Below are 10,677 nucleotides of genomic sequence, written 5' to 3'. Positions count from 1 at the left end.
GTTTGTGTGGATGACACTGCAGCAGCAAGAACTTAGAACCACAACCACCTAAAGGATGTGAAACGAGAATCCCAAAAGAAGGACTGCAATCCGTGTAAATATGTGTATCATTCGCTAAGATCAAAGACAGAGAAACAATAAATCAAAAAACGAAAAATGAACCATTTTATTGATTTCTGATTTCTTGTTTTTCAACTTAAAATCGAAAATCAAGAAACGAAACAGGTTTCCAATTTAAAATCCAAATTGAAAAGATCGTTTGCTTGTTTTGTTTTCCGATTTTAAGTTGAAAAACAAAATGATGTACAGATTTAAAGGATCTTTTCCCCTCAACGAAATACAACTGATAGCGCCAGCAGTGGAACCCTTTTCAAAATAAGAATCCACACAAACTACCTCCGGATGACCCCCATGTCTTAACCGAAATAAGCAAAAACGAAAGAGAATACTTGTTATCCACCGATTTAAAAAAACTGTTGGTTTTTCATTTTCCAAAGCGAATGAACGAATGATTCACGGATTGACAGCCTCGGCAACAATGTGTTGGGAGAAATGGATCTGCAGCCTTCACTTTCACACTGCTGAACTTTAACTTTGACCCATGGAAAATGATCACCAAACTACAGAGGAGGAGACGCTGCTGCGGAGAAAACTGACCTTCAGTAAGCTCACGGCAGTACTTAGTGAGGGCAGTTACATATCAAACATACTGACAAATATGTTCTTCTCTGGACTATTCCACTTTGGTCTGACAGGCCGATGTGGAAATGTTTGTGAACAAAAAAACCAAACAAACAAATGTGCTCAGAATAAAACCGGTGCGTGTTTTGTAGAAGCTGAAGACTCTGTTGTTTTCCCCCAAAAAATTGAATCAAATTGTTTGTGGAAATCATAATCAATACCCATCCCTATAAAAAACTGAAACCAACAAGATAAAGTCAACAAAACACATGAACTCTGACAGTTTCTCCCCAATAGTTGTACGCTTACACTGCTCCTTCATCTTTGTGTGATGTGTACATCAGGTCTGCCGTCCTCTAACAGGAAGCTGTAGCAGAAGACCTCAAAGGATAGCCTCTTCCTCGATAGCAAACATGATGTTATCTGAAAGAGATCCTTTCGTGCCCTGCAGCTCAGAACTTAGCAGAAGACCTGAACAAACCATCTCTGAGAACCTCGGACTCTTAGCACTGAGCCTGCTGCACTTAGAGCACTCAACATACAGTTCACAGAAGCAGATTTCAGAAGAAAACTCATTTTTCCTGTTCATTTATGCTCAGTCTAAAAAACACACTTAAACCCACCAGCTCCGACCCTTATTACTTGTGCAGGACCACAGGGAAGCTGGAGCCTATACCCACCACTTCACTCCACTACTCACTGCCTGGGGATTGAGTATGATTCATCTGATCACTTTATCCTGTCTCTTTTAGGGAAGAATAGATCAACTCTAATCAATGTTTCCTACAGTGCCCTGTAGGGACATACGGTGGCCCTGAAGTCCAAATCACATCAGGTAATCACTCAATGTAAAACCAAAAAAAATATAATTATAAAAAAAAACTAGAGCTGTCAGGCGATTACATTTTTTAATCGCGATTAATCGCATTTTGTCCTGAGTTAACTCGCGATTAATCGCAAAATAATATGTGGCTTTTTTAAGGAAAAAATGTGGAACTTAACAGTTTAACAGTTTAACAATTTAACAATTTAGCAGTTCTACATTAATTATGAAAACAAGAATGGCAAAATTAATAGTTTTCATAAGAAATACTTAATTTTGTAACACTGTATTGAGATAAACTTTCTTAACAATAAAAGGTTGTAACATAAAATGCCTAACAAAAGCCCAAGTCCAAGTGAAGGGCATTTTAAATTCAAAACTTCAATCAACATTCAGTAAAATAAAATAAAAAACATCAAAAATAAAATTTCCATAACACTTTCATGTTCATTTTTTGTCAGGACCAAATCTTTTCCTCCTCTGCTGAACTACAGTAATAAATGAAATAGAGATTTATCATTTCCAATGAACTTTTGTTTTTTAAAACCTTAAAGACTGAGAAAAGCGGGATACACTGTGGATATTTTGACAGTCTGTTACTGCCGCCGCGTTCTCTGGCTGCAGCTCGATGCAGCGACGTGTCCAGCGGAGCTCACGCCATGAATATGCCGGCAGACAGACCTCTATGCTGGGGTTGGATCACGCTTAAACCTCCAGAACATTTAAAACGTCCCCCGGTGCGCTTGCTGTTCGGAACGTCGGGGGTCCGCAGCTCTCGGGACGCGGCGCCGGACGCGAGCTGGTACCACCAGACGTGGTACTGGACGGGAACCGGAGCCGGGTTAGGGTGCAGGAGCTCTCCAGGTCCTAGCGCCGGCCGGTTTTAGCTAGCAGTTTGGTGGTTGGAGACCCGCCTGTGATCTAGTGAGAGCAGCCGGTGAGTTGGAGGGGGGATGCCCGCGCGGTATGGAAAGGCACGTATGAGAAAAATCAAATGCGTCAAAAAAATTGTCGGCGTCAAGCACATGTCGGATTAACGCGTTTTTAACGCGACAAATCTGACAGCCCTAAAAAAAACAAAATAAAAAAGGAAACATTTCAGTTAAAAACAAAAGCAATTGCAAGAAGTAATAGAAAAATGTTAGAAAGGGTAGGTACTATGGGACATCACTTACTGAATGATGATGTCTGTCCATCATTTCATCAGTCAGTGATGTTCCATAGTGTTACTGTTGTGGTTTCTTAGGTCCAATTCTTCCCCTCTGGCTTCTCCCTACCCCATCTAACCCTCCCAGTAGAGTTATGGAAAAATGTTGTCTTCAGCATCCAAACTGATGCTCTAGCCCTTTAAAGCACCATCTTATTGTTAGGCATTGAAAACATGTTTATGCTTGCAAAATATGGCTAAAACACAATTGGAGCTCCAGTTATGTCCTGTGGCCTCTTGGCTAGAAGGCTTGCACTTTAACTTTTTTCTCATGCAGGAAATATGAGTTCGTAATCATCCAAGTTACCACCCTCATCGATTTTGACTGGTCTTTCATTTTAGCCCCGCCCCAACTCGCCACAATGGGGCCGAACGTTTTGAAACTGAAATGTTCAGATTTGAAAGTTGAAAGTGGAAAAAAAGATCTGAAACAGAAAAAAAAAGTATTGAAATTCTGAGTTTTGAAACCTAAATAACAAAACATTTGAAGCTGAAAATAAGTTAGTTTATTTTAGAGTAGTCAAAAATGTTGGACATTTTACATTTTTTTACAATATTTTTTTTCATTTGGTTCTTCAAATAATTTAGCTCCATAAAATGAATTTCATCGTATTATTTATGGCGAACCATAATGCAGGGAAACTGTGTGAGACTTCTCAGGCTGATAGTCATGTCTTCATTTTTATTTAAAAAACCTTAAAGTAAAAATCAAAGTTTCCCTTTAATAATATCAGATTTGTTAAGAATTATATGACTTTCGTCATTAATGCAAATTTATGATCATGTTAAATCTGAATCCAGCATTTTTGTGAAAGGTCTGTCTTTTCCCTTTTTTGTAACTAATCAAAAATATTCAACACCTTTATTTCAGGTGTGATTGTAGAGCTCCCTGAGAGTGTTTCAGAGTGAGGAGTCACATACAATGAGCCCTGTGGTTATTTTCCTGTCTGCCGGGATCGTGTTCCCATTCAGTGCTGAAAAGCAGGAACACACAAACATGAACGGAGTCGAGGTGGAGGCATCTCTTGTGAGTAATTCCACCCGTTGTGGAACGCAGCCTAATGCTCCCAGCGTATCTCGAAATACCACTGCAATTAGCAACAGTCGTCCCTATTGAGCTCTGCAGCGTGGGGTCAATTAATGTTTGTGAGGTAGTGAAGCAGGATCTGCGAAAGACATGAAGAGGATGGATAATCTCATTATGTAAGCCAACAAGCTGCTATCCCCATGCACTGTTATGGCCCACAGAAAAGAGAAAACAACCACTGGAGAATGCTGAGGAGACTTTCAGACCAATTTACAGACTCAAAGACGAGTCTGTGATGAATGATGGAAGCTGCTCTGTTGTGTTTCCAGTGTCTCCTGTGAGAAGTCATCAGTCCTGGTTGGTCTCCCCAACAACCTCCAGGCCTGCGGGACATGTTGTGCCTTCGCTGCTGCCGTCTGAATCCCCACAGCCCCGGCGCGGCACGGCCACCGAGCCAAATGAGCCTCACACAGCCGAGCAGACAGCTGCCGCCGGGCGCCGCGGTGTCAAATTCTGCCGCAGCAACTCCTGAGCTGATATTCAGCATCACACCATCATGTCAGCTCCTGTTGTAATAGCCGGCCGCTGGCCTGCAGACAATAGAGAAGCTGTTTGTTGATGATGATGAGTGGTGTCTGTGTTCCCACGGCCTCCTGGGAAGCGTTGTTTTAATGTCACTCACTCATAGAGCAGGACAGGGTGACTCTGCTCATAGCAGGGTCTGACTGTTAATCCTGCAGGTCAGATCAGAGCATGACAACACAACTATAATGCTGCTCCGTCAGAGAGCTACACTCCACTGTGGTCGTTCACTTCTGTAGAGGATTCATGGATGCTAAACATTTATGCTAACAGCAACAAGGCGGGTCTCTGCTGGCTGTTCCAATCATCCACTCTTCTGTTTGTTTTGCAGATTTCATCTCTCTGCAAAGGCTTTCAACATTTTTTAATTACTTTTTAGACTGAGTCACTTCTGCTACATGAGAACGGTCTCAATAAGTAAGTTTATATTGCACCTTTCATAGACAAAAGTCACAAAGTGCTTCACAAGTTCAAGCATAAGAACAAATTCTTAACTCAATAATTTGTTCGTCGAGGAAATCTCCTGGTTTTGTCTGCAACTTTGGCCCAATCAGAATCCTTCCCTTCTCCCTTCCCCTCCATTTATCCCTTCAAAAATAGAGTCTCGTATTTCGGACGTCACTTTTGTTCGCCGGTCCGATAGCTTTAGCGCCGAGCTTCCAGCACTTAAATATAAATAACAACAGCAGTTTTATAACTTTAAAAAGGTCATGCTACAACAAAAGTAATTACTTACATTTAAATGTAAACATCTGTGCTTCAAAACACACACACGTGAAGAAAGGTGCTTCTCTGCAGGACGAGGTTTACCCTCATGACGGAGGACTTTATGTCCCTCTAGAGGGTCAGACGGACACAATTGGACTTAAACTGCCACTGGAGAACAGTCCAACAGGATGGTGTGGTGGGACCCAAAAACAATGAACACAAGCCTGACTGGAACATAAATCTAACCTAAAAACATAGAAAGTTAATAAAAAAACATGGCTGAAGTGAAAGATAAATGAGGAAAAGTGAGACAACCAGAAACTCAACTACGGGCTACTTACTGTATGAGGACAACTGGCATAAAGTAGAGTTCATTGGAAATGAAAAACCTGGTTTCAGCTCTAATGAGTGAGGAGCAAAAACAGAAAACAGACAACTAAATGTAACCCAAGTACAAATACCACTGTAAACTCTATCAACAAATACTATAAAGGAGATGTACCCAACCTTTTTCAAATTAGGCAATATTTTCACGGACTGGTCTGAAAGTTGGTATTTTTAAGCTTCCTATTTACGAAAATCTATTTTCAAAATAAAATGCTACTATGAGAAATTTTGTTTAAAAAAAACAACAACAAAAACGAAAATTGTCTGTAGAAATACTTTTTGTGCAGATGACAAAGATTCAATAAAACAAAGTTGTTGGTTTGTAGAAGTCCTTTGAAAAAAAAAAGACATGAAAGAAGCATTATATGACCCCCCTCCCCCCAATGCCTTTTAACCCTTTAACTACTCACTAGTTTCCACAGATCAGCAACTTCATTGAATCTTGATTCTCTGTAAAATGTTTGAACGTTGTGATGAAGATTTTCTCTTTAACATCAAAGAGAAGGACGTTAGCTTCAGCTACATCTGACTTTTAAGGTCTGAAGGATAAATAAAAATAAAATGACGCAACTTTTATAAAAATTGTGTTTTCTAGGTATAATATAGACATGAATCCACCGTGTCTTTAACTTTAAATCTGAAAGTGTGAAACAGTCGAGTGTGTTGCCGTGTAGACGGAGCCGCTTCTGCTACATGAGAACTGTCTCAATAATTCCGTTTGTCGAGGAGTCGAAGGATCTTCTTCAGTTTCCTCACTGACTCTTTTCTTTTCTGAAGAAACTTCCTAAATACGCTTTATCATCTGATTTTTGTATTTAGCTTTGATCTACTAGCTTAGCAGTCCAGTCAGCCATGCTGGTATAGCTGCTTTAAGTCACGTGACCCAGATGGATGTTGTGAACAGAATCCAGAAGTCTTTCAAAATAAAAATTCCTTCAAGATCAGAAAATAAACAGAACAGAAATAATCTAAGTTAGCTCATTAATTTATCCTTTTCTGTCTGCGGCCCAGTACCAAGTGATCCATGGACCGGTACTGGTCCACGGCCCGGGGGTTGGGGACCACTGCTCTAAAGAACAACCTTCAAAATCTAAACCGTAGGAACTCATTCTCACTCTAAGCAAATATTCTCAAACTTTAGGAGAAACTATCCTGTATCCAGACCAGCAGACAGATGTCATTTCTTCATCTGGGTCCTTTTTTACTTTGGACATTGTCAGACAGAACAGTCCGACTGACTTGGGGTAGAAATATGTCACACCTTCTGCCTACAGTTCCCACAGCTGCTCGTTTGCTCGTGAACACCAAGGAAAAAGAAGGGGAAGAAAACTTGGGCCATGTAAAACGTGTGTGTAACGATTCATTTCAACAACAATTAAATGGATTTCATAATTCAGATTCATGGTCGATATTAATTCATTCTGAATGACCCACTTCGATCCAATGCACTGACCTAAACTGGATCCAGGACATCTACATCCAAGACTTAAACCAGTGTGACTCAGAGAGAAATACTTGGTACTGAACAGCTGAAAAATAATTCAGTTTTCCGTCTTTTTCCTTAAGTTTGTAAATGACCCTGCTGTGCATGATGAGATGGACAGATCATTCCATCATCAGCATAGTGTGTGTGCAGAGGACAGATCTGGAGTGTTCAGGTACAGAGGAGCTGTGGAACGTACCAATCGGTAGGGGAGTGTCAGAGCTTTGAATCTGATGCAAGCAGCTTTTGGAAGCCAGAGAAAAGACTTGAAGAGAGGAGTGGCATGAGATATATTTTGACTGGTTAAAATGAAGGTGCGTAACTGCCTTTTGGTTCATCTGCAGAGGCTTTGGTGTGCAGGTCGTTAGCCCCATGAGAAATACATTACAGTAATCAAGAAGAGAGATGACAAACGCCTGCAGAAGTTGAGTGCAAAAACCATTAGATGAGGTCTAAGTCAGGGGAGTCTAAAGTCAGTCCTCGAGTTTTCCAGAAATCCTGTCTTATCTGCTGCTGATTACCTGAATCGGGTGTGTTTGTCCAATAAGGAGCTTCAATGGCAGGTTGGTAAGAAAACATGTAGGACACCGGCCCTCGAGGACTACCGTTTGACATGCCTGCTCTAAAGGATATCGCAGGTTAAGAAAATGGAGACACAGACAGAGACAGGACATGGTCATATTGTTCAGAAGAGAAGAAAGGAAAAGCTGAGCGTCAACAGCATAAAACGAGGATGAATGAAGAGTAGAGAACCAAGAATAGAACCCTGAGGAGCACCAGTGGAAAATTGGAGGGATCTCCCTTCCACTTTGAATGTTCTGAACGTAGGATTTCAGCTGGTTCAAAGCAGTTTCAACAATACTGTGTTCACACAACAAAAAGAAGAATGTTGAGATTTAGACTTCAAGGAGGATCAGGTAGAGTCAAAGCGGAGGATTTACCAGCAGCTTCAGCCAAATACATTTAACAAAAGAGCTGCACCTATTGAGGGAAACTGTAAAAGACATCTGCCAGGAACTTTGTTTTTTTTGTGGACTCATGTCATCATCTGATCTACTGTTTGTTTGCCTGGAACTCTGGTAAATTCTTACAGCTGCCAAGGTGAAGCAAACTATATGTGCAGCAAACTCAGCTTCAGGAGGAACATTTCTGCTGTCACTGTCATCTGTGATAGAAACCAATGAGAATGTGCTCTTTCACCAACCCTACACAAATGTTGACCCTCATTTAATCAGGACTTAACACAAGCTGGTGGGATTCCAGTGGAAAATTATCTTTTTTTCTCTCTTTTGTTTCATCACTGCTCTGTCTGTGTTCTGTAAATGTTAGAGTCCCACTCCGATCAACTTTTGATCTATTACAAAAGTGTTCCCAGTATTCTTTGAATTATGATGATGCCATTTTTTTTTAGGAAAAAATAAAAAAAAAACCTGTGCTGTTTTGGATGACATAGTTTCTGCAGATAATCCAGATTCCAGCTCAGACGAGGAAAACATAGACGTTCATCACGTCCTGCTATAAGGTTTTCCCAACACTATTTATTCATGGTCATGGACTGCACTTCTGGTTCATCTTGACTGTGGACTTCATCATCACTCGTCCCTCAGCTCAATCTGAATGAACTCTTTTAGATACGTAGGTGTAGAAGCTAATTTTTCTTTAACCGTTCTGGTATCGCCTGTCCGTCCTGGGATAGGATCTCTCCTTCATGTGGGAATCCCTAAGGTTTCTTCTTTTTTTCCTGACTCAGGTTTTTTTAGGAGTTTTTCCTTACCGGGAGGGAGGGTCTAAGGACAGGGATAACCAGTTTTATTTAGTCTTAGTTTTTAACAATTGTTCATATTTTGAAGTCCAATGAGGCAAAATCCTTTGTGATTTTGGGCTATATAAATGAAATTGAATTGAATTGAATTGAATCTGATCCTAATTCACAATGATTTGAATCAAAAATACTCATAAACTATTTTAAGCTTTTTTTAAATACATATACTTTATATTCTCCATCATGAGAAAAACTCCTCTAGAACATGTTAGAAGCACCACAAACGTGATTTCCATTGGAGTGGGTTTCAAGTCGGTTTCCAAAGATCATTTTAAAACAGGATGAAGTTGTTTCAAATGTCAGAGTGGCTTTGAGGATTAATTTAATTTTATTTTTTATTCTTTATTCAACCTCTATTTATCCAGGCAGGACAGATTAAGAACAGCACTATTTTCAACTGTGGCTTAGCTACAAAACCTTTTGAGAAAGAAAGAGGTTGCACCTGATTGAAAAGACCCAGAAGCAGGTTTGTTTGATTTTGGGACTCTTAAGATTAAGTGGAGACAGTTTCAAAAGACACAATAACAACATAACAGAGCTCTACTTGTGTTTTGGAGGATGATCATTTTCTTTTACAGCTAACTGAGCTGGATCATTCCATGTCTTTCTCAGAGGCACTCCGCTCCTGATGAGGACGTTGCCCTGGTGACGTGAAGCCAGGAGCTTCTGTTTGTTTTCTCTGAGCTCCTCAGCATCAGCAAGCTGCACTCACATGTAAAACGCTTCAAACTGGCAGTTTGTCTCACTTTAGGCTTGTTTTTTATGGCAACAACTCCGCCGTTACTGATTCCTTTAAGGTTTGACCTAGACAACAATAAAGACATTAGTTTTCCTTATTTATTTTTTATTTGATTGAATATTATCACCCAAATAATGTTAGATTTAACTTTTAACTTCTATTGTGTGCAGGCTTAAAGAGAGAGGACAAAAACAGCTCTGTGCTGCTGAAGGGTCGTCAAGGTGACTTGATACCAAGGATGTCCTCTCCTCCTCCTCCTCCTCCTCCTCCACAGCCCAACCTCTCCTCCTCTCATCAGCATCAGCACCAGTCAGCAGAGAAATCACAAAGGACGCATTCAGAAATGCAGGTGCAGTCTGAATGAGATCAGAACCTCAGATCAAACCAACATTTGTCTTTTTCTCCTCGCGCAGCTTTTCGTGAAGCAAAAGTGAAGGCAGGGCTTGAGAGAAGCGCCCTGCAGCCGCTCGATCAGTCAGTCTGCATCCCTCAATCCAGTCTCAATCCGGTCTCTGATCTAATGTTTGCACTTTCAATCAAAATCTGTGGAACTCATTCCTGAGATTCAATAGTGCAACTGTTAGGCATCCTCGCTCAAGCGTTTGCTTTGTACATCAGCAGATGTTCCAATCACCTAATCGATACCGGTTCTGCATCCATCCCGCGTCTCCAGAGAGCGCGCGAGCCGCTCCAACCTCCCATCAGATCAGAAAAGCGCACAGCGCTGCTCCTCACCTCAGCGCCGCGCGGCGGGGTCCGGCGGGGGCTGATCCGGCTCAAGGCGCGGGGCGTGCGGGCGCGAACGCGGCCAAATCCCGGAGACAAATCCTCCGCGTGCTTCCTCTCACGCGCTCTGAAGCTCCTCAGCCAGGAGACGCCGCTGCCTACCGCCTCCGGTGGAGCGCGCCACCGACACACGTGCACGCCGGTACCAGACAATACCCGAGTCTCCTTCAGCGGTCTGATCATAATGATGACGGAGAAACAGATTTTCCTATCAAAATTTGTTTCCATATTCTTAATCTAATTCTGGTGCAAATGACAACCGTGATTATCAGATTATTCTCAAGACTTAAACCTATAAATTATCCAATATTTTGCTACACAAAACAACCTTTCAAACAATCCCAGATTAACATACTTCCACCTCTGTTCTTGACATTTGAACTTCTCTTTTTTTCACTTTTTAACCTAAAAATGATTAAGCCTTTCAAATCA

The 10,677-nt window shown here is 41.2% G+C and overlaps 1 protein-coding gene across 3 annotated transcripts in view; it reads right to left on the bottom strand.

The window, feature by feature from the left end:
- Positions 1–10,384, bottom strand: part of enox1 (ecto-NOX disulfide-thiol exchanger 1) — a 112,873-nt gene extending 102,489 nt beyond the window's left edge. For all 3 annotated transcript variants that reach the window (XM_024260168.2, XM_024260172.2, XM_024260170.2), the window contains exon 1: positions 10,195–10,384. The gene's annotated coding sequence lies outside the window, so the exon portion shown is untranslated. The remainder of the gene's footprint in view (positions 1–10,194) is intronic.
- Positions 10,385–10,677: the final 293 nt, after the last annotated feature.

The sequence above is a fragment of the Oryzias melastigma genome, linkage group LG9 (genome assembly GCF_002922805.2).
Source record: "Oryzias melastigma strain HK-1 linkage group LG9, ASM292280v2, whole genome shotgun sequence".
NCBI classification, from domain to species: Eukaryota; Metazoa; Chordata; class Actinopteri; order Beloniformes; family Adrianichthyidae; genus Oryzias; species Oryzias melastigma.
The sequence above is the reverse complement of the archived record's forward strand: the minus strand, read 5'-3'. Positions and strand labels throughout refer to the sequence as shown.